This window comes from Chiloscyllium punctatum, chromosome 1 (assembly GCF_047496795.1).
Source record: "Chiloscyllium punctatum isolate Juve2018m chromosome 1, sChiPun1.3, whole genome shotgun sequence".
Taxonomy (NCBI): Eukaryota; Metazoa; Chordata; class Chondrichthyes; order Orectolobiformes; family Hemiscylliidae; genus Chiloscyllium; species Chiloscyllium punctatum.
In genome coordinates this window covers 98,903,002-98,928,127 of record NC_092739.1, presented here as the reverse complement: position 1 = coordinate 98,928,127, position 25,126 = coordinate 98,903,002, and the positions used below count along the sequence as shown (strand labels likewise).

Here is a 25,126-nt window from a genome sequence, read left to right as displayed (position 1 = left end):
ATTAACCACTCTTCAGTCTTCTGGCACCTCATCTGTGTCTATTGATGACATAAATATCATTGCTAGGGGCTCTGCATTCACTTGCCTATTTTTCCACAGAATTCTAGGATGCACCTGATCATGCCCCAGGCATTTATTCTACCTTTTTTTTTGTGTTTTAAGATCTCAATGGGTGGCACATTGGCTCAGTGGTTAGCACTGCTGCCTCACAGCACCAGGGTCCCAGGTTCGATTCCAGCCTCGGGTGACTGTCTGTGTGGAGTTTGCACGTTCTCCCCGTATCTGTGTGGGTTTCCTCCCACACTCCAAAGATGTGCAGGTCAGGTGAATTGGCCATGCTAAATTGTCTATAGTGTTGGGTGCATTAGTCAGAGGGAAATGGGTCTGGGTCGGTTACTCTTCAGAGGATCAGTGTGGACTTGTTGGGCCGAAGGGCCTGTTTTCTCACTGTAGAGAATCTAATCTAATCAAAATACCACCTCTTCTATAATATGGATACTTTTCAAGACATTACAGTTTATTTCCCCAAGTTCTCTAGCTTCCATGCCCTTCTGCACAGTGAATACTGATGTAAAATATTTGTTTAGTATCTCACCCATTCCTGTGGTTCCACACAGCCTCGTTGAGCTTTAAGGGACCCTATTCTCTCCCTAGTTACTTTTTTTTTTGTTTTTGTTCTGAATGTAAACATAGCATCTCTTTGGATTTTCCTTTAAATCTGTATTTGCCCAAGTTACCTCATGTCCTCTTTTTGTCTTCCTGATTTCCCTTTTGAGCATACTCTCACTGCCCTTTATACTCCCTGTTGGAATCACTCAATCCTACCTGTGTGTATCTGACATAAGATTCCTTTTTCTTGACCAGAGCCTCGATTCTTGTAGTCGTCCAGCATTCTCCATACCTACCAGCCTTGCCCTTCCTATTAACACACTTTGTCTCATCTCTCGTTATCTAATTTATTTTTTTTAAGGTTTCTTACTTTCCAACGATCCCTTTACCTGCGCACAGCCTTCCCCAACAATGTTTTGGAAGTTCCTGCCTAATAGCTTCAAAGTTGGCCTTTCTGCAATTTAAAGTTTAACTTTTAGATCAGGCCTATCCTTTTCCAGAGCTATTTTAAATCTAATAGCGTGCAGTAATAATCAATCCCTGCTACTCCCTAAGCTGTATCAAAAGTGTAAATGCCTTGTTTATTACCTTAAAAAAAAAAAGTCTTTTGTTTCTCTTTTGTACTATGATCTGGAATAACCATACTTCAATAGTTAATCATGGTGGATGACCAGTCCAAACTCTCATCATATCATATAGCAGTAAAACAGGGCCAAATAGATAACCCAAGTACAGAAACATTTGAGAAGCAGTAGATGGATATAAGAATATGCAAATTGGAAAGGGAATATTCTAAGTTGGTTGACTCATTGTTTTCATAGAAATACATTTGAATGAATAAGCTATTCAGTTCCTTTTGACTTTGGGGAAAAGCATTTCAGATTTTTACTTACTTTTTTAATTTTCAAATTTAAAAAAAAATTAGTGAGGCCAAATAATGAATTGGTGAGGAAATCAATTAATGCAACAGGATGTTTTGGGGGAAAAAGGCTGCCAACACTGAAGGAAATGGTGAAGTATTTTATAAACTGATAAGTAAAAGAACAGTGCTAGACCAAGGGTTATTAGCGAGGAAAAGGAAAATCTCATGGATAAAGAAATGTCAGTGGTACTAAAATGAGTAATTTATACTGGTTTACAGAATTGTGATAACAGGAATGGAAGGGAACAGGAGGAAACAGTGGCTCAATTAGATAGAAGAACTTATTCATAAGGAGGTAATATTGAAAGAAATTGTTTGAACTTGTTGGAATAGGCACAAGGCACTGATTTGTGCAGTAAATCTGAACTGATAATGCTATATCCACAATCTACATTTTTTAAAAAAACCTTCAAAATATGTCAAGAAAAATCAAAGATTCCCAGTGCAACACCTGTATTTAAAAAAATTGAGCAAGAACTGATTAACTACAGAGCAGTCACTTTGTGTTGTGGATTAGCTTCTTGAAGCTATAACTTACTAGATGAAATCAAAAAGTACTTGAGGTTTTTGATGGTTAGTTAATTTGGATAGTTAAATCAAATCCTGACTGATACACGTGAATTCTTTTTACGAAAATTGGTGCATAATTGAAATTCAGTCAATTTGTACATAACTTAGAGGCTTAAAAACTGCAGATACTGGAATCCAAAGTGGACAAGCAGGAGGCTGGAAAAACCACAGCAAGCCAGGCAGCATTAAGAGGTGGAGAAGTCAATGTTTTGGTTGTAACACTCCTCCCACCCTGAAGAAGGGTTATACCCAAAATGTTGACATCTCCACCTCCTGATGCTGCCTGGCTTGCTGTGTGCTTCCAGTGTCCGGCTTGTCTAACTTGTATGTAAGGGCATTTTTAAAATATAAACATCTTATGGAAATTCTTATGACTCCTGATATAAGATTTTTAGGGCAGGGATTAGGACAGCTTGAATATATTGTAGTTTATTATATTTTTTTTTCCTAACTTGTTTGGAAGAATGTAAGTAATGCTGTTGCCAAGGGATCAATACTGCATAAGATTCATCTATCGTTAAGATATCTAATCGAGTAGAATTTGTCAACAAAATTTGATGTGATTTAATAAGAGGCCTGTATGAAACTTCAAAAAGTTAGTAGGTTGAGCAAATTGATAAACTTTAATGCATGTGAGGAGCTCCTTTTTTGTTTAGGAGGAAGAAGCAGGAGAGGAGATACACTTATAGAAAATGTTAAAATTGAGTGGAAAAATTGTCAGATATTACGTTTTTGGCAATGACTTTACTATAATGATAAAGAAAAGAGTCCCTCGGGTTATGATTTAAAGACAAAAGTGAAAATAGAAGTAATATTAAACCTATCCAAATCATTGTTTCAAATGTAGTTTGAATACTATTAGAATTTAAATTTTGAATTTAGGACAAAAACTGCCAGGATTTAGTGCAATTTTAAATTGTTTGTTAGACTCTGCATATTTGGTGGAACAATATTACTCGAGTGTTCCTCTGCTGATTAAATGGGAAACGAGGAACACAGCAACTTCATAGGAGAAAATATTGTTTAACTGGGGAATGAAAGCTATCTTGAGACAAGATTCACAGATCCACGCTCTTAACGTGGTCAAAAATAATATCCTACATACATGACAATGATCACAAATAACAGTTACAACCCACTGAAGTAGCATGCTGTAATTCAGTTCAGCTATTCCCTGGGTCATACTTCATAGTCTTTTTAAGATGCACATAGTCCCTCCAATTTACCTGACTTTCAGATCAAAATTTATAGAAAGAACAGCCCAGGTTTTAGTAATGAACAAAAACTATATTCATTATAGTAATTATACTATAGCTACACACAGTTGTAAATGATTGGCATATACTACTAATTAAAATTTTAATCCCTGTTTAAACTCTCCATCGCACACGTGCACATAGCGAAACTGAGAAAGTAGATTATTGTTGAAGCTAGGAAAGAGAATTCACAGGTCTTTGCTAATTTTGAACTCTTGATGTTCAGCTGTCTTTCTGGAAGCTTCAACTAGTTTGTATGAAGTACAGAGCGACTGACTCTGTTTTGTGTGCTTTGCTTTTCTGTAATGTGCTTCCAGTTCCAACCTGCTCATTAAGCTTGGAACAATCAACATCATTTGTAACCTGCTGGTGGGCTTTGCCGTGTCTGCACATTGAAGAAACTCACCCAGAAAAAAACAGCTTTTCCAAGGCTTTGAATTCCTTGCTGTGAAATTATGCAACCACCTTAGAATAGAATAACCTTTTTTATTGTCACATGTACTCCAATGTAAAGCTTTTCACTCTCCTTCTACAATGTCTGCCTCTATGGTGCCATCTTGGGTACAAGTACCTGAGTACAAATCTTGGATACAAAAGAGGAATTAAAAAAGTGAAATCCTCTTTTTTTTTTTCTTTTTAAAAAGAATCTTTTTCCTTTTTCAGTCCATAGATTTTAAACAGACAATAAAAAGACAGTTCTTATATTAGGAAGCACTTTGGAATGAGGAAGAATGCCAAGATTGGACAGTTGTAACAAAATACAGTTGAATTAAAATTGCTGTTATGTCTATTCCCAACAGACCATAGCACAATGCCACATCAGTAAGGGGGCTGTCTGCAAAGTATTGGCTCTGTCTTGATTTCCCTTTTCCAACTTCATTAAAGTCATTAAAGCTGTAATACCAATCACATGTTTGGGAAAAAATTTATCTTGTCTAACAAATTTTATGAACTTAGACCAATAAGTCCTGAAATTAATTGCATACTTTTGTGTTCATTCTTATACACAGATTAAAATGTGTACTGGTCATTGGGTTGCATTTTAACATTCTAACTGTGACAATCTATTCTGCTTTTACGGGAAGGATGTGCAATTCCTGGAGAGAGAATGTAGAGCTTAGGACAACACCACAGATGAGAGTTCACTTGACTGGAAAGATTGGCTATACTAAGATTGCTCCCCTTTCGAGTATGGAGGGTATTCAAAATAATGACAAAATGTAGAGAGAAACTGCTTCTTCTGGTTGATCATCTGAGATCATGTATTTAAAATGGTAGATGGATGAAATAAGAAAAACCTTCAATCAGGACCGTTAAGATACGTAATGTGCTATCTGAAAGTCTGGTGGAATCCAGTTTCATAGAAACCTTCCCAAGGCAATTGATCATGTACTGACAGATGAGTAATTAGTAGAGGTATGAGCTCTGAAGGGCTCTTGCCCGAAACATTGATATTTTTTTTTCTGCCCTTGGATGCTGCCTGACTGGCTGTGCTTTTCCAGCACCACTCTGATTTCCAGCATCTGCAGTACCCACTTCTGCCTAATACAATTGGACAGTTCATTCTTCCTAATCGGCCGTCTAACCCTCTCTTGTGTGCATCTCAGGTGAGCTGGCAGCTATGGACTGAAGTAACGCAAATAGGTTTGTACCTCTTGGGTGATGATTCATCCCCTCCATTATTGGATGGGATGTGAATTTTGAAGGTAACAGAAATAGGCAGGTTAGTGAGGATTAGATGCATAATGTTTATGATCAAAGTTTGTGCAATATTGAGAAGATTAATTTAAACAACTGGAGTAAAAGTGACAGGAGTTGATGGTTGTACTAATTTTTTTGAGCAAGATTATTCTATCTCTCCCTCCCTATAGCACTACAGCCTGACGTACAGATCTGTCGAATGAGAGAGCCCTACTCTAATGCTAACATCTTGGTCCCATAGCTGGCAGTCCTTCCTGTGAAATTATGTAATGTGGGTGATTGAAGACTTTCTTAGGACTGTGGAGCAGAATTCAACCCGACATGTTTAATTTGAAGTTCCTGACTGATGTTTACTGCAAATGTTTTGATGTTGGTCTCATTCTCCAGAAGCCGAGCCCTTTGTCTTTCTGCTGCATGGGGTAGTGTTAATATTGTGGACTGAGTGAAAGCCATAATCACAGCAACTTTCTAATTTGTGCTGATTTTCAACCCACAGATCTTTGGGCACATTGGGCAGGACGTTTCATGAAGTATTGAATGCAGGATTGATTTCAATTTCTTTAGTCTTTGATGCCACTCTCTCTCCTCATTAAATCATTGTGCTTGATGGGCAAGTTTTCACTGCTTTGAAGACTTGGTCAGTAAGCTCATTTTTAATATCCAGCTTGCTTTCTGGAGAGCTTCAGCTTGTCTTAGGAATGTTTTCCTTTCTCTTCCTTGAAACGTTCTTAAGACTTAAGTAAACTGGACCTGGTTAGAAAGACTCTTTCTGGTTACCTTGACATAGTGTCCAGTTTATTGAAGTTCATTTGCAGGGTGTTTGCCTGTGGAGCTGGATTAAGAGGGTCATTAGCATTTGCTTGCTCCTCTCATTGAATCAGGATGATGTGACAGAGGATGGCTGATGGGACTCTTTTCACACTGTTTTATGTGGTACACACATTGTCTCATTGCAGTCTAGGAGTGTGCTGGTAGTAACTGCACTGTACATATAACTTTTGGCTTGCAGTAATCTTGTCAAAAATACCGCTTTAGTTTTTTTTGTAAAAAGCTGAGTTAGCGCATCTGCTCCAGTGATGAATCGCGATGGCAGCCTTTTGCTGGAAAGGCAGCTATCAAATTACAGGAAGGACTCAAAGTTTTGAGCTTTATGAATTTTTTTTTGGCTAACCTGTTGTAGATTAATATGAATTTTTTGACAACATTCAAGGAAAGGCTGAGTCTCTCTCATGTAGAGAGTCATTAAGCAGGGAAATTAACCCTTTTTAACTCTTCTTTGCTGACCAGACATCCTTATCTGGCCAAGTTCCATTTGTTAGGAATTGGCCCATATTCCCCTCAAATCTTCCAACTCCCATCCAGATGCCCTTTCAATGTCTCCACCACTTCCCCAGGCAGCTTATTCCATAAACTCATGACCATCTGCATGAAAAATTGTCCCTCTGTTCTTTTTTAATATTTTCCCCTCTGACCTTTAAACCTCTGCTCTCTTACCCTAGGAAGAAGACCATGGCTATTCACCCTATCCATGCCCCTCATGATTTTAATAACCTCTAAGAATGAGATTTACTTGTGAATATGGTGAGCAGTGAACTCTGCAGTAATCTGGAAATGGTAGATCGTTTAACCGTGGAGTCAATTTAGTTTTGGCATAGATGCAATTGAAGCCATAGAGTTTTCCATCTAAGCAGTATTGTCCCCACAATCTTGACCGATTGGTTGTCAGACTTGATAATCTGTCAAATCACAAAGACTGGAACCACCTGCAGCTGCAGCCTCCTTTTTTGCTGGAGAGACACACTGGCTTCCTCTTTGCGTTTTGAGGACTTTGAATACTGAACTGCAATTAGTTGTTGGGGAGATACTAAACATTGCTGGTGCAGAAAGCCCTATTAGGAGCTTCCATTAGGGTTTGCTTGAGATTATTGGAGCAGACAAATCTCTCCTGTGTCCAAGTTGCAATCTGTGGAGAAAAGGCAACACGCTTGGGGCAGTCAATATATCATTATTCTGAATATTATAACCCATTAGAAATATTTAATGCTGTAACAAAATGATCAAAGTGGGAAATTGCTTTTTATATTTCTCAACATTCAGGGCTTTCAAGTACAAGGGTTTATTTCATAATGTCCACTTTTTACAAATTAATTGTACAAACCTAAGTTGAAATCAGCTGATTCCATGTCTGTGGGTTACTGATTCAAGCTGTTGGTATAATGTCTTCTAAATGCTCATGCTGTTTTTTCCATTTGTGATAACTAACTGAATTGCTGCACTAAAATAGTGTAAGTGTTGAGTGATGTACAACATGGTGTGCCTCCAATTATCTCATAAATCTTGCATGAATGGTGTTTTTTCTTTTTAATCGTTAGCATGCAGAAGGAAGCTCTTTTTAAACAAAGCCAAAACGTCTTTTGTAAGTGAAGCATATTATAGTTCTCTAATAAACTTGTCACTAATAAATTGTTTATGATGGGGAGAGTGGTGGTGTAAGCACAGTTGAAGAAATATTTAATCTGTGTTGGTCTTTTGTTATGGCCAAGGAAGTGTTTGCACAGCTTTTGGGAAATGTAAACTCCATTCTGTTCGCTGTCTTAAGAGCTTTACTTTGGAAATAAGTCAGTACACCAGATGGGATGACATTGCCATGGGATGAAAATGACTTCACAATTGAGAACAGATGGTAGCATGATGAGGGGGAGGGGAATCTCACCATGAGTTGAATGTGCATCAGTGAATTATTTCATTGTGAACTTAAAATTTTGTATACTCTGGAAAAAATGTAAACCGTCAATGACTAGCACTAATTTACATCCCACTGTTGCATCTTACTGACTTGACTGGAGTAGTTTTTCAGATTTGACCCACTTGTGAAAGAGAGTGAAATAGATGCAGAGAATAAATTACAGATTTTGCTCTTTTTTTTAAGAAAAACAAATAGATTTAATTTGCCTGTTTTGCATGCAATTTAGAATCCTTAACCAAGTGGTTGGTTTAGGCAGAGCATTGCAGAATACTGACCAGCCACAGTAATGGAATATCTTGCTATTTCATGTGATTTCCTGGTATGTTTTTCATAGAAAACACATATTCCAGGAAATGGACTTTTCTTCCTGTCTGCCACATAGTGCTGTTTTCTAATGGGAGAGGAAAAATGATATTTGACCGTGGATTACCCAGTTGGCTACTGGAGGACCTTTTTTAAAGAAATGCTATTTTAAATGAACACCTAGTGCTAGATTTTGATTATTTGAGAACCATTGCTGCTTCATCTCTAAGCACTAAGTCAGGAAAAGAGATTTTTCACACAACACACTGAACAGCTCAAATTAAATGTTATATTGCTTTATATTGTGATTTTTAACTATTTTATCGATGAGGCTTGAACTTCTGGTGCTTTTGTAGACTATTTACTATAATCATTTATAAAGGCCAGGTGCAAATATGAACACACCTGTTTCCAGTACTAGATGACAGTTGAAATTAAGCCCTAATGGTTATTGAAATCATCTCGCTAGTAGTTCTGGATTTCTCTCTTTTAACTATATGTTGGCAATAGACTAAAGTTTTTGTTTTGAAATAGATCTGTCCAGAAGATGGATTTTTTTTTGATTTTTTTCCAAACCATGTTTACTTTAGTGTATGAGGGAAAAGTTGATTATCTGCAGAGCAATGCACTCTACTACAACAACAACTGGGATGTGGATTATGGAGCACTCTACCAGTTTTGAAGTGTCTCCTGCATCTGCATTTAAATAACTGTCACTCGTAACTTGTGTTCAGTGTTCGTGCCAGAAAATACCTAGGGAATTGGCGAGCGCACATGTTATCAAGAAAACTAAGCTGTCAACCTTGTCTTCTGTATTTTAGGTCTAATTTATTTTAGAAAAAGAGGAGAAAGTATTGTTGCCTGTTATGTGCTTGGGTTTTAAATTTGAAATGATTGCAAAAGGTTGTCTTTCAAGTTTTGCAGAGCAACATAGTTAAAACATGATGCTTTTCCTATCCCAGTTACATCAAGTCAGAAAATGAGACTGATCATTTACTGTCCAAAATCAATGAATAGAGAACAAAAATGAGGTTTAGTTTGCTTTATATTTAGAGATCAACTGAATCAGGATCACAAACACAGGTTGAACTACCCACTGGACCCTTTTATCTATTGTCTGCAGTTTTTCTCCTGCTATCGACAACTTTGTAGCTGAGTGCATGTGTTACCACCTAATTGCTCAGTGTTTCTCATCTCTCCATTCTTCCTTTTTTTTGCTGAACAATCTAGACTGACTAATTTTAAATGTTTTCTAAAATCTTTAACTGAAAAGACACAGACTTGGCAAGGGTGATCCTATGATAAAAAGGCTTGTAATGTTAAGAACAGTTTAATGCCTGAAGATGGCTAATATCTAAAACTCTTCCAAACATACAGTTTTTGAGGACTTAACTATTTTATATTCTTGGGTGGTTCACTCCCATCTTTTTAAGTACTAAAGAGAAAAGACTAAAGCACTGCTGATGCTGGCAATCTGAAACAACAGAAACAGAAATTACTAGAAAATCTCAAGCCTGGCATCCTCTGTGGAGAGAAAGCAGAGTTCAGGTTTTGAGCCCAGTAACCATTCTTTAGAATTGATTTGTAATTAGAAAAAGACTGGTAAGGTACAGTTAGTTATCTAATACATAAAAAGAAAATTTTGAGCTAAAATGTCCCTTGGTGATTGTAGACAGGAGAAATTCCACGGAATAAAGAAATGACAAACATTGGGCAAATGCATTTTCTATCTTTACAGCAGATGCAAATAACATGGATTGCCCTCTATTTCTAAGAGCAGTAAGAATTCAAATTTCTATATAAACTGAGAATAATGGAGAAACTGAAGGTTGTTACAAGCTAGTAGGTGGATCCCAAGGATTTGACTGCCTACATGGAAGCATGCTAAAAGAGGTAGCTGCAGATTTAGTGAATACACTGTGCTTGTTTGCCACATGCTTAGGATTCCAGAATGATGCAAGAGGATTGGGAATGAACAGATGTGACGCCTGTTCAAAAAGGGAGGGATGGAGAGGAAATAGGACTGCATCTTGGTTTGACATCATTCATTGGAAAAATGATGCAATCTATTGTTAAGGGAGTACTAACTGCTCAATTCAAGGGTCATTGTATGGTCAGGCACAATTAGTATGGCTTTATGAAATCATAGTTGACTGATTTTTATTTAAGCCTTTTGAGGATGTAATTGGTAGAGTAAATAAAGGGGAACCAATAGATGTAATGTACTTGGATTTTTGATAAGGAATCTGATAATATGAATCCACATAAGATTAATAAATCAGAGGGTGGTATGTGTATGGAATGAGCTGCCAGAGGATGTGGTGGAGGCTGGTACAATTGCAACATTTAAGAGGCATTTGGATGGGTATATGAATAGGAAGGGTTTGGAGGGATATGGGCCGGGTGCTGGCAGGTGGGACTAGATTGGGATGGGATATCTGGTCAGCATGGATGGGTTGGACCGAAGGGTCTGTTTCCAGGCTGTACATCTCTGACATTAAAGGCTGGTGAAATTTGAAGATTTTGGGGGGGGGGGGGAATTTAGTTTGGATGGAAGACTAGTTAAAGAGTAGGTACTGGAGAGTATGAATGAACTTGGCATTTTCTGGCTTAACTTTGGAGCATCCAAGTCAAAGATGCACAGTGTGGAAACCGACTCTTCGGTCTAACTCATCCATGATGACCAGATTTGCTAACCTAATCTAGTCCCCATTTGCAGCACTTAGCCTATATCCCTCTTAAACCCTTTCTATTTATGTACCCATCCAGATGCCTTTTTTAAAAATGTTGTAATTATATCAACCTCCACCACTTCTGGTAATTTTATTCCATACATGCATCACCCTCTGTGGAAAAATTGCCCCTTGGATTGCTTTTCAACTTTTTTTTTTTTTACCTTCTCCATGCCCCTCATGATTTTCTGAACCTCTATACGGTCACCTCTTAGCCTCATTCCTGAAGAAGGGCTCATGGCCAAAACGTCAATTCTCCTGCTCCTTGGATGCTGCCTGACCTGCTGCGCTTTTCCAGCAACACACTTTCGCCTCTTCCTATAGCTCAAACCCTCCAATCCTGGCAACATCCTTTTGTAAATCTTTTCTGAACCGTTTCCAGTTTGACAATGTCCTTCCTATAGGAGGGTTGCAAAAATTAATACTGGATCCTTGGGTATTTACAATCTATATTACTGGCTTGGGTGATAGTGCAATAATCTCAACCTTATCTTCAACTTTGCTGCTGATATAAAGTTAGATGGGATTGTGAGCCATGAGACACAAAATGGGACCAGCCATATGCCATTTGGCACTTTTTTGAGTCTGATCCACTCATCAATATGATCATGGCTGATAATCCAACTCCATATTCGGTTCCACGTTTTCTCCACATACTCTTTGATTCCTTTAGCCCTAAGAACTCTTGCTGTCTAACTCCCCACTAAAATAGTGTTTTGATCTCAATCGCTTTCTGTGGCAGATACCTCCCATAGGTTCACTTCCCTGGGTGAAGAAATTTCTCCTCCTCTTGGTCTGAAATATCTACCCAATAGCATTAGCCTGTGATCCCTAGTTCTGGCCACACTGATATCAAGAACATTCTTCCTTCACTTATCTTGAATAGTCCTGTTGGAATTTTACAGGTTTCTATACGATCCCCTCATTTTTCTAAACCCCAGCGAATAGAGTCCTAACCGATTCTTGGTCTTTTCATACATCAGTGCTGCCGTCCCAGGAATCGGTCAGTAAATCTTTGCACACACTCCTCCTCCTCCTCCTCCTCCTCCTCCTCCAACGCCCTGTACGACCGGAACACGGCATCCCTGACGTGGCCCCCGTAGCAAGCGTACAGTCCACCGTCAGCCTGCCTCACAACCAGCTGTACGTGCAGGCCTGCGCCCGGGGACTGGTGTACAAGGATACCTAGTCTCACCGCACCCCACCCTTCCCTTTCCCGATACCTGTTTTTTCCCGGTAACCAAATTGGATAGCCTCACACGTACCCACCTTTATAGACCATCTGCTATTCATTTGTCCATTCGTTCAACTGCTCCAAATCCTACCGGAGCATGTCTGCATCTCGTTCACTGCTCACCATTTAATTCTTTGTGACCTGCAAACTTGGAGACATTACATTTAGTTCCCTTATCAAAATCGTTATTGGGAAATGTGAATAGCTGGGGTTGAAGTACCGGTCCCTATGGGAACCCATTTGTCATCGGCTGCCAATCGGAAGCAGGCAGGTGTACTCATGTTCTTTGTTTCCTACCTGCCAACCAGTTGACATGATTCCCAATCCTGTGTGCTTTAATTTTATATGCTAATCTCACGTGGGACCTCTTTGAAAGCCTTATGAAAACTAATTAAACCACATCCATTGGCTCCCCCTTGTCAACTCTACTAGTTACATCTTCAGACTTCCAATAACTTTATCAAGTATGATTTTTCTGTTCCTAAATCCATGCTGCCTCTGTCCAATCCTCAGTGTTTTCCAAGGGCTCTGCTATTAGGCCTTTTATAATGGTCTGTAGCGCTTTCCCCATTACTAATGTCAGGCTGATCGGCCGAGGAGTTCCTGTATGTCCTCTACCACCTCCATTTAAGGGTGAGTGAGGAATGCACCAGGTGACGGTGGAGTATGTAGCAAAGCATGAGGTTATTCACTTTGATCATGAGAATTGAAAAGAGTGCTTTCATTTTAATTTTTTTTTCACAAGTTTTGGAGACTTAGCTGTATTTGTATAAAGAACATTGAAGTTAGGAAAGCAAATGATACTATTGGCCTTCAGTGAAAAGTGATTGGAACATGAGTAATTAAGTCTTGTTTAACTGAAAGGGCTTTGGTGAATCACACTTGGAGTTTTTGTATCCACATCCCAGGAAGGACATCCTTGTAGATGGGATAGCACTTCACTCCCTGTCTGTGATGAGACTGAGCAAGTTGGACCTATTCTCTGCAGTTAGGCTGAATGAGAAGTGATTTGTGAAAAGGATTGTCAGGGTAGACATTTGAGGGTTTTTTTCCCAAGCTGGGGAAACCGGAACATGAGTACTTTCTCGAGGTAAGAAGTTAATCATTTAGGACGGAGATAAAGAGAAACACTCTCATCTGGAGATTTTGGGAATTCCCTCAGACTGAGACATTGTTACTTCTTTGGAAAAACAAAATATGTGTGGAATGGGCAGGAAAATGGAGTTGAAGCAGAAGATCATATTTTGTAGTGCATCTGGTTGAAGTCACTTGTTTGTTCTTTTCTTCCCCTTTTTTTTATTTTAGAATAATGAACCAGTACCTTTTTTTTTCACATGAAAATCTAGTGAACTGAAGTGTCCTCCAGATTCTTTTTGACTCCTGCCAGTACCTACTGCCTTTAATCTGTAAGCATTTGATACAGTTCAACCAGAGCTCTGTTCCTTTCCCCAAATCTGCCTTTACCACTTTTTTTTTTTAAATATATAGTCACTTCTTTTTTTCCTTATCTCTTGTTGCCAAAGATTATACCCCCTCAGTATTTTGCTGGAATTCCCCAATCTCTCTGCATTATTATTCACTTAAAGCATGTAGCTCATTTTATCAGTTTAGAATATGATAGTATTGATGTCACAGTAATAAAACATAGTCCATAAATTTTCAAATTCCATTACTAGTTTTAACAGTAAACGATACCAATTGGGAGCAGAAGTAGGGCATTCAGCCCATCTGCATCACTATTCAATGAGATTCTGGCTGATCTGATCCTCCTCAACTCCACTTTCCTCTTAACCCTTTATTTCTTTGATTTAAAATGGTCTGTCTCAGCCTTGAACATATTTAATAACCAAACCACAGCAGCTCTGTGGTGAATAATATTATAGATTCACTATCTTCTGAGAGAAGTTACTCCTCTGAGTCTTAAATGGTTGACCCTTAGTCTGAGATCATATCTTCTTTTCATGAGGGAAACCTTGACTCCATCACCAGGGGCAATAAACTTTCGGCATCTATTTGTCGTCCCCTTGAATCTTGTGTTTCAATATGGTTGCCTCTTACCCTTCATAAGAGCTATCCATGGACTGAAAACTGTCATTGCATTTGGAAACCTACTTCAAAATTGTCATAGTATTCATCTAACTTAGGGTGTGATAAAGCTTCATGAACCTTCATGAAACCATCAATTAAATAAGAATCAGTCTGAACTGCAATTGATATGGGGGGAATACTGAAACCAGTGTGATGCAGTGAAACATGTATCTCCTGTTTTGATTTACTTACATAATATATTTCATATGTTGGACGTGAAAGACATAGCCTGACTTAAAGTTGAGGATGTATGACTTGGGAATACTCCAATCATCAGTTGCATTTCATAGAGTCACTTTTGGAAGAGGATAGGAGAGGGGTTTCTAAGAAATGAAACTGGAGAAGTGCCTCTGCCTTCTAAGGAAGGCTAAAGATCAGTCACAAAGCAAATCAGCCAATTATCCAATCACAAAGGCCTCCCAAGATCTTTGCAGTACTCACAGCTATTCTTGATTCAACCACAAACCAACCATAGTCCCAGGTTTAAAAACTTATTCCAAATTCTCAATTTTAGCTGCACGTTCTTTTAGCTTTTTTTTGTAATGGATACTATCCTGTTTTAACTTTGTACCTGCGCACCTTTGTGTTAGTGTTTGTTGCATTGGACTTATTAATGGCAAAACTAGAGAGAAAAAATAAAATTGCTCTTTCTTTCACTCCTGAAAACCTTGTAATTGGCTCCTTTTCTGTTTCTGGTGAACTTGTTAACCACATTCTAATTGGAGTGAGGCATATAGCTACTGGCATTTAAAAAAAAATTAACCTGTAAACAACTGAGGAAGTTGAAAAGCTAGCATCTGATTCATTCTTCCTTACCTGAATCTAATCTACTGTAGCAGTCTTCCCACTGAACTAAAATTCTAATTCCCTAGACTGGTCCTTCAAAAAAATGTAAATTTGTGCTCTACCTCTTTCTTTTGAGTACTTTAATTCAGTTTTTAAAAATTAATATACAATACAATTGTGAAACTGTCCAATTGTTGCAAGTTTTTAATGCCATGAAGGAAGGAAGTTTGCAGGCCTTTTTACTTGGACTGGAATCACAAACCTGGTTGAGTCAAGCAGAAAACTATCCTCTGAAGTGACCTAGTAAAACTTCTCAATTACTTCAAACTGGCACCTACTCAGGGTAATAACTCTGAATAATCCAGTGTTGCCCTGACTCTTAATGTCCACATCCTGCAAGAACAACTATTTGACTCTCTCAACCCCCATGAGTGGACTTTTTTTTAATTATTAAAAATGTGTTTCCTTCTGTAATCCCTCTCCTTCCTGAATTAGTGACCTCTTGTATAGCCTTGCATCCACGTATATGCCATCATATACAAAATGCACAAGCCTCCATGCCTCTCTCACTCTGTTTTCTGATCTTGAGAACAGCAACAGGAATTTTAAATCATTTCCTCAAAGCTTTGCTCTTTTCCTGTACTTTTTTGCCATTTTATCCTTTTTAATTTTTCCACTGACCAGTGTCCTTGCTTCTGCGTGTATATTGTATTTTTATGGTAACTGAAAGAAGATACCCAATTTGTTGTCATCTAATTGGTGCCTTCCTCTTACACCTTGATTGTACTCCTAAATGATCAACAGTTAGCAAATTTGAGATACCTGCATTTCAGTTGCATCTGTATCACGTTTTATTTTCTTAGGTCATACTTTATCTCAAATTTTTTTTTTGTTGTTAAAAAAAACATAAGACTGGTGATAGTATTAAGGCAAGGATTTGACCAAGAGAATATGCAGATTTATTTAGTGCGATGATTGATTGATTTATGGTGTTCGACTAGAAACCTAGAGGTTGTGTTCAGATTCCATCAAGGCAAATTTTAATAAATTTGGTGCTTTTTTGTGGTTTTTTTTTTTGGAAAGTCATTTAGTTCACATACTCAACTTGAACTAATACTTTTGAGAAGGAAACCTGGTATCTTTCTCTGGTCTGGCCTACATAGAAGTTTAGGAGATGAAGCTGTATTTAGTAATTTTTGCTGAATTACCTGTTGTTGAAGTAAAGATGATGTTATCAGTTTTACCAGACTGAATTTAAACTATATAACCCCTGCCCAAGTATGCATGGGAAAATGCATTGTGGTGCAACAATCACCATTTGTATATGTTTCAATTACATCTCTTTTGTTAAGAGAGCAAAGTTATGTAAAACAAAAAGTTCACCGATGGTCAACTTTGTCGAATTAAAATGAAGGAAAACTGACTCGGTGTCCCAATTTATCTAATTTGAGAAGTGCTCTGGTTGATTTGGATCATGGTTTGCCTGAAGTGGTAGCAGGACCTGTCATGAGCCAACTTTTTTTTTATGCTGAAAAACTTAGACCAGGGAAGTAGATTGCCTGGGATGTTGTCATTGGGTAGTCAGCAGGAATTACTCTAGAATTGGGGGAAAAAAATGCAATATATAGGCATATTACTTTTTTTTTCCCCCTACAAAAAACCAGGTCCCATGTTAACATATGTAATCTCTAATCAAATTTGTTGCTCTGTGAGCCTGACTGCAGAAACCAATTTAGGAGTATCAATGCTTTGCAGAATTACTTGGTAAATGTGATTTCTGTTGGAGTACATGTTGGATACTGATTGTTATGAGGCTTTCATATGTGGGGTGGTCAAGCATGATTTAGCTTGCAGTGAACAGCTGACAGGTTGGGCAATCATTGGAATGTCCAGGCTAAATACACAGCATCAGGCTAACACTGAAAGTTGTATATCATTTGTGCGGTTCTTAAGATATCCTTTTTGGTTTGACTATAGCATTCCGTTGATGGAGAAAATCACCTGACTTTCCTGCAAAGTGGAAGGCTGACTTGACTTCCAACTTAAATTTTTGAGGCAACTTCCACTGTCAGAGTTTTCTGACATAGACATGACACCATTCAGAAGCAAAAGTGATAGCTGTGAGCTTTTGCAGTATATAACAAGTGATTTAATTGGTCAGGGTTGCTATTGTTTTGAAGGGTAGTTTTAATATGCTGTATCTTTGCATAATTGTGAGCAAGAAGGCCAGGGTGCTATTCACAAGGTTGGCAATAAGACCCACCTTGTGGCTTGTAGGACTCCCAACATATACGTTGACTAGTGAATGGAATCTTTCTGTAGATAGTAATTGAACTGAAGAACTGACTTTTCAACCAACATGCTGAGGAAATGGAGTTCATTTTGATGTTTCCATTTCAGTAGTAAATTTGAGTATGAACTGAAGTTTATTTGCTCTGCAAATAAGATAATTTGATCCAGTTATGGATTCGAATATCACAAATGTGTTAGCTGTGTAACAGAAGTATAAAGGGGGTCGACAGGTTAGTAGCCGTTTCATTCAAGGCACAGTGCTTAGACAACAGTGGCACAGTCCTAGAGATGTGCAGCACAGAAATTGACACTTCGGTCTAATGCTGATCGGATATCCTCATCTAATCTAGTCCCATTTGCCAGCACTTTGCCTGTATCCCTGCTGTAATTGTACCAGTCTCCATAGTTTCCACTGGCAGCTTCTGGACTCCCCCCGGGTAAATAGACAAGGTCTTTGCCCAATCTATGCCCTTCATTATTTTAAGCCTCTGTAACATCACCCCTCAGCCTCCCCTTTTTATAGCTCAAACCCTTCAACCCTGGCAACATGCTTGCAAATCTTTTCTGAACCCTTTCAAGTTTCACAACCTCATTCCTAATAGGAGGGAGACCAGAATTGTGTACACTATTCCCAAAAATGGCCTTACCAATGTCCTGTGCAGCTCCCAACTCCTGTACTCTATGCTCTGATCAATAAAGGAAAGCATTGCAAATGCTGTCTTCACTGTCCTATCTACCTGTAATTCCACTTTCAAGGAACTATGAACCTGCACTCCAAGGTCTCTTTCTGTTCAGCAAGACTCCCTAGGACCCTACCATTCAGTGTACAAGTCCTGCTAAGATTTGCTTTCCCAAAATGCAGCACCTCGCATTTATCTGAATTAAACTCCATCTGCCACTCTTCAGCCCATTGGCCCACTTGATCAAGATCCTGTTGTCCTCCTGAGGTAATCACCTATGCTATACTCGACACCTCCAATTTTGGTGTCCTCTACAAATTTAGTAACTAAACACCTATGTTCGCATCCAAATCATTTTATATAACTGACAAAAAGCAGTGGACCCAGCACTGATCCTTGTGGCACACCACTGGTCATAGGCCTCCAGTCTGAAAAGCAACCCTCCATCATCACCCACTGTCTTCTACCTTTTGAGCCAGTTCTGTATCAAATGGCTCGTTCTCCCTATATTCGAGATCTAACCTTACTAACGAGTCTCCCATGAGGATGCTTGGTTGAAGTCCATATAGGTCACATTCCACCCCTCTGCCCTCGCTAATCCTCTTCATTGCTTTTTCAAAAAACGCAATCAAGTTTGTGAGATGTGATTTCCCATACGCAGCCATGCTGATTATCCCTAATCAGTCCTTGCTTTTTCAAAGTGCAAATCAATCCTGTCCCTCCAGGATTCCCTCCAACAACTTGCCCACCACCGATGTCAGGCTCACTGGTCAATAGTTCCTTGGCTTGTCCTTACCATCTTTTGGCTGATGTGGTGCCACTATTTAATCTCCAGACTTCCAGCTCCTCACTTGTGACTATTGATACAAATCTCTCAGCAAGGGGCCCAGCAATCACATCCCTAGCTTCCTACTCATGTTTTTATGTATTTTCAAGACAACCAGCACCACCACCTCTGTAATATGGGCATTTTTTTTAAGGTGTTATTATTTCCCCACATTCTATATCTTCCATACCTTTCTCCACAGTAAACGCTGGTGCAAAATACTCATTTTTCTTTCCCCCCCCCAAATCTCCTGCAGCTCCACTTGTCAGCTGCCTTGCTGATCTGGGGGGGAGGGGGCATTCTATCCCTAGTTACTTTTTTTAGTCCTTTTTAATCCAAAGGGATTCTAAAAATATATTCTCCTTAACCCTATTTGCCAAACCTATCTTGTGTTGCCTTTTTGCCCTCCTGATTTCCCTTGTAAGTATACTCCTATTTCTGGTCGGCATGGACAAGTTTGACCAAAAAGGTCTGTTTCCATGCTGTACCTCCTGACTCTACTGCCTTTTTATACTCATCTAGGGATTCAGTTGATCTCTGCTGTTTATACCTGACATGTTTCCTTCTTTTTCTTAACTAAAATCTCAATTTCTCTAGTCATTCAGCATTCCCTACAGCTACATGCCTTGCCTTTCACCCTAATAGCAATCTGAAATATATTCCTATGATAATGACAAGATGCAAATAGTAAGGAAAACGAACACAAGCTCTTCAGTCCCTCCTCAGAGACAATTCTTGAGCTCTAGTAAATCTTGTTTGGACTGTCTCCATAGCAATGATGTCTTTCCTGACTAGAGCGGCACATAGTACTTCAGTTGACACTTTCATCATTGGATCCCTACTTTTGTATTTTTTTTAACCAAAGAAGGTAGCCTTTGTATGGAGCCACAGAAAATGGGGGAGATGCAAAATATTCATTTGGTATCAGTATTTACTGTGGAAAAGGATATGGAAGATATAAACTGTAGGGAGATAGATGGTGACATCTTGCAAAATGTCCAGATTACAGAGGAGGAAGTGCTGGATGTCTTGAAATGGTTAAAGGTGGATAAATCCCCAGGACCTGATCAGGTGTACTCGAGAGCTCTGTGGTAAGCTAGAGAAGTGATTGCTGGGCCTCTTGCTGATAGATTTGTATCATCGATAGTCACAGGTGAGGTGCTGGAAGACTGGAAGTTGGCAAACGTGGTGCCACTGTTTTAAGAAGGGTGGTAAAGACAAGCCAAGGAACAATAGACCAGTGAGTCTGACCTCTGTGTTGGGCAAGTTGTTGGAGGGAATCCTGAGGGACAGGATGGACATGTATTTGGAAAGGCAAGGACTGATTAGGGATAGTCAGCATGGCATTGTGTGTGGGAAATCATGTCTCACAAACTTGATTGAGTTTTTTGATGAAGTAACAAAGAGGATTGAGGGCAGAACAGTAGATGTGATCTATGTGGACTTCAGTAAGGTGTTTGACAAGGTTCCCCATGGGAGACTGGTTAGCAAGGTTAGATCTCACGGAATACAAGGAGAACTAGCCATTTGGATACAGAACTGGCTCAAAGGTATAAGACAGAGGGTGGTGGTGGAGGGTTGTTTTTCAGACTGGAGGCCTGTGACCAATGGGAGTGCCCCAAGGATCGGTGCTGGGCCCTCTTCTTTGTCATTTACATAAATGATTTGGATGCGAGCATAAGAGGTACAGTTAGTAAGTTTGCAGATGACACCAAAATTGGAGGTGTAGGGGACAGCAAAGAGGGTTACCTCAGATTACAACAGGATCTTGACCAGATGGACCAATGGGCTGAGAAGTGGCAGATGGAGTTTAATTCAGATAAGTGCGAGGTGCTGCATTTTGGGAAAGCAAATCTTCGCAGGACTTATACACTTAATGGTAAGGTCCAAGGGGGTGTTGCTGAACAGACCTTGCAGTGCAGGTTCATAGCTCCTTGAAAGTGGAGTCGCAGGTAGACAGGATAGTGAAGAAGGTGTTTGGTATGCTTACCTTTATTGGTCAGAGTATTGAGTACAGGAGTTGGGAGGTCACTTTGCGGCTGTACAGGACATTGGTTAGGCCACTGTTGGAATATTGCATGCAATTCTGGTTTCCTTCCTATCGGAAAGATGGTGTGAAACTTGAAAGGGTTCAGAAAAGACTCACAAGGATGTTGGAGGATTTGAGCTACAAGGAGAGGCTGAACAGGCTTGTGCTGTTTTCCCTGGAGCATCGGAGGCTGAGGGGCGACCTTTATAGAGGTTTACAAAATTGAGGGGCATGGATAGGATAAATAGGCGAAGTCTTTTCCCTGGGGTTGGGGAGTCCAGAACGAGAGGGCATAGGTTTAGGGTGAGAGGGGAAAGATGAGAGAACTAAGGGGCAACTGTTTCACGCAGGGTGTGGTACATGAATGGAATGAGCTGCCAGAGGAAGTGGTGGAGGCTGGTACAATTGCAACATTGAAGAGGCATTTCGATGGGTATATGAATAGGAAGGGTTTGGAAGGATATAGGCTGGGTGCTGGTGGGTAGGACTAGATTGGGTTGGGATATCTGGTCGGCATGGACGGGTTGGACCGAAGCGTCTGTTTCCATGCTGTACATCTGACTCTAAAACGTGTATTCGTATGCCTTATTTACAACATTATCTACCTGTACTGCTATCTTTTAGGGACCTGTTCACTTGCATGCCCAGGTCTCTTTCCTCTTCTACCCCCTCAATATATTCCTGTTTATTGTGTATTCCCTTTTATTGTTTTACATCCCACTTAGTTGAAATGCCACTTTCTTGCCCACTCCACAAACTCCTGTGTATCTCCTTTTTTGAGCTTACATCTATTCTTTACATTATCCACTGCATAATCAATTCTTGTCATCTCCAAATTTCCCGATTGTGCCTCCCATCTTCAAGTCCAAATAGTTTTACGTATTAACAAACAACAGTGGTCCCAATATTGAGCCCTGCAAAAAACCACTTGAAACTGCTTTCCATTTGCAAGGGCAGACATTGACTATTACTCTTTTTGTTTTGCTTCCTGTGTAAGCCAATTTTAGATACATTCTGATACATTGTCCCACGGATTTAGTTTTTTTTTGGTTCAGTCCGCAATGTCCGACCTTGTCAAGTGCCTTTCTAAAATCCTTGTAGACAGCATCTACAGCACTACCTTTATTGATCCTCCTTGTCACTTCCTCAAAGTTGATTTGAATTCTTTCAGGTATGACCTTCCTTTTAAAGCCATGCTGACTATCCCTGATTCCATGCATTTCTAACTGTCAGTTTATATGATATCTCGTGATTGATTCTAACAATTTGCCCACCATTAAAGTAAGACTACTTGGCCTATAATATTGCTTGGCATTTCACTTTTAAACCACAAAACCACATTTGCATTCCCCCAAAGGTGTTCTCCATTCACTTCCTGAAGTCAATGATCAGCTCCATTTTTGTTTTGCTGGCATTGATGGAGAGATTGCTATCTTTACACCATGCCACTCAGCTCTCTATCTCTTTCCTGAACTGATGTCTTGTTGCTTAGGATCTGGCCTGCAATAGCAGTATCATCAAACTTATAAATGGAATCTGAGCAGAATTTGACCACAGTCATGAGTATAGTAAGGGGCTGAGTACATTTTCTGACCACGTACTGGTGTTGAGGATTATTGTGAGGCAGATGTTGTCACTTTTAACCTTTATGATTTTGTGATCTGCAGGTCAGAAAGTTGAGGATCTCCTTGCAGCAAGGGGAGAAAATTCCTAGGTCTCGGATTCTGGTTGTAATTGTGGTGTTGAAGATAGAGTTAAAGTCAATAAGTCACATTCTGCAGTATCTGGACTAAAGGATACCGACATCAGACTGAGTGTAGGGCCAGGGAGATGGTAGCTGCTGTGGACCTGTTGGAACAGTCAGTGAATTATAAAGTATCAAGGCAATCTGGGAGGCTGGAGTTGATGTGTAACTTGACTAATCATTGAGCCATAGAGGGATGCTGCTTGATTTTTCATTGACACTGGGATGATGGTAGTGTTGAAGGAGTTAGGAACTTCAGATTGTAGTGAGGAGAGGTTAAAGGTGTCTGCCAATTACTCCCACCAGCTGGTCCATGTAGGATCTGGGTACATGGCCAGGACTCCAATGGGGTGAGTAGCTGTCCATGAGTTCACTCGCAGGAAGGCCGATCTGTTGTCTGCAGAGGTGACTGTGAGTAAAGGTGCACCTGAGGCTGTCAGAGCTTGTGACATCATTTCACTGACTTTGAAATGAATGTAGGATGCATTGAATACATTGGGGAGAAATGTATTGTTGCCCAGGAGTCTACCTGACTTTGCCTTTTGTAGCCTGTAATATCATCTACTAAGCTTTGCTACAAATGACAGATGTTCATGTGGTTAGCCTGGCGTCTCTGGCATTCCAGATAGCTTTGTGAAGGCCGTTCCTGGATTTCCTGTATAGGTCAGGTCACACAACTTGAACATCTCAGACATGGACTTCATTTGGGAGTAGATCTCCTGGTTCATCCATTATTTCTGGCTGAGGAGCACTCTGATTTAACTTCTTTGACACACAGTTTTCTACATGTTTATTGATGAAGGATCTTCTCCAATAATTTCCCTACCAGTACTTTTTAAGCTTTGCCATCCTATAAGTTCCTGGATTATCCTTGTTGCCCTTTTTATAAAGGAACAATATTGGCTATTCTGTAGTCCTGTGGAACCTCTGCTCTGCTCTGACTGACTAAAAGAGGATACAAAGATTTCATACAAGGCCCCATCAGTTTCATTCTCTTCTCCTCCTCCTCCCCCCCCCCCCCCCCCCCCCAGTATTCTGAGATTCCCTCAGGTTCCTGAGAACTTATCTACCTTTTCAAGACACTCCTCCTATCTTTTTTTAATGTTGATGTGTCCTAGCATATCAATAAACCCCTTCTTTAGACTCTCCATCCACTGTGTCCATCTACTTGGTGAATGCAAAGCATTTATTAAAGACCTCCCTCCACTTTCTCTGTCTCTACACACAAATCACTTCCTTTTGTCCTTGAGTGGACCTACCCATTCCCTATCTACCCTCTTGCTGCTTTTATACACATGCAAGGCACCTTGGGATTTTTCTTAATCCCATCTGGAAGGGAGTTTCATGGCCCTGTTTTTAACTCCTTGTTAAGTTCTTCACTTTTTAAAAATATTCTATTGAGGGCTCGCTCTGACTTTATTTTCCTAAACCACCACTTTTTTTCTTTCTGACCAAACTCATGGTTTCTGTTGTCATGCAAGGTTTCTGAATCTTGCCCTCCTTATCCTTCACTTTCACAGGAACAGGCTGGTCCTGAACTCTTTAAGTTCAGGCCTTCAAAAGATTCCCACATAGCTGTTTGAGTGTAAATCCTCATCTGCTAACTACATTGTGGCTCTGTGGCTCAGTGGTTAGCACTGCCTCCAGCGCCATGGTCCTGAGTTCAATTTTGACCCCTCGTGACTGGAGTTTGCACATTCTGTGTCTGTGTGAGTTCCCACTGAGTGCTCCAGTTTCCTCCCACCATCTCCAAGATGTGCAGGTTAGGTGGAACTCAGTGTTCAGGGATGTGTGCGTTAGGTGCATGAGCTATGGGAAATGTAAGGTGTCAGGGAAAAGTAAGGGGTCGGTTTGGGTGGGATGCTCTTTGGAGGATCAGTGTGGACTTGTTGGGCTGAATGGCCTGTTTTACACACTGTAGGGATTCTACGGGAAAAGAAAAACCCTACAGTGAACCCTACATAGAATTCCTACAGTGTGGAAACAGGCCCTTCAGCCCAACAAGTCCACACCAACCCACCCAGAGCCATTCCCCTACCTTATTATTGTACATCTATCCCTGACTAATGCACCTTATCTACATATCCCTGAACACTATATGGGCAATTTAGCATTTCCAATTCACCTGTCTGCCGTCTTTTCGATTGTGGGAGGAAACTGGAGCATCTGGAGGAAACCCATGCAGATACTGGGAGAATGTGCAAACTCAGTTGCCAGAGGCTGGAGTTGAATCCAGGTTCTTGGTGCTGTGGCAGCAGTGCTAACTACTGAGCCACTGTGATGCCCCAATATTTTGGTAGTTAGCCTTCCCCAATTTAGTACTTTCACTCGAAGACTACTCTATCCTTATCCATAATTAACTTAGGGAATTATGGTCACTTTTCCAAAATGGTCCCCATGGAACTTTAATCATGTGGCCGGGCTCCTTCCCTAGCTTTTGTTTTCAACATTTGTTATTGAATTAAAAATTCACATCTACCATGGTGGGATTTGAGCCCACTTGCACAGACCCTTTATCATGGGGTTTGCCATACTAGTTCAGTGTTACCACTAGGCCACTGCCTCCCTGCTAGTTACATTGTCATTAATTTGCAAGATTGTGGTGCTG

General features: G+C 39.9%; 1 protein-coding gene across 1 annotated transcript in view; it reads left to right on the top strand.

Moving 5' to 3' along the window:
* LOC140477665 (sorting nexin-18-like) overlaps nt 1-25,126 on the top strand; it is a 58,472-nt gene that overhangs the window by 2,223 nt on the left and 31,123 nt on the right. The gene's annotated exons all lie outside the window — the stretch shown is intronic.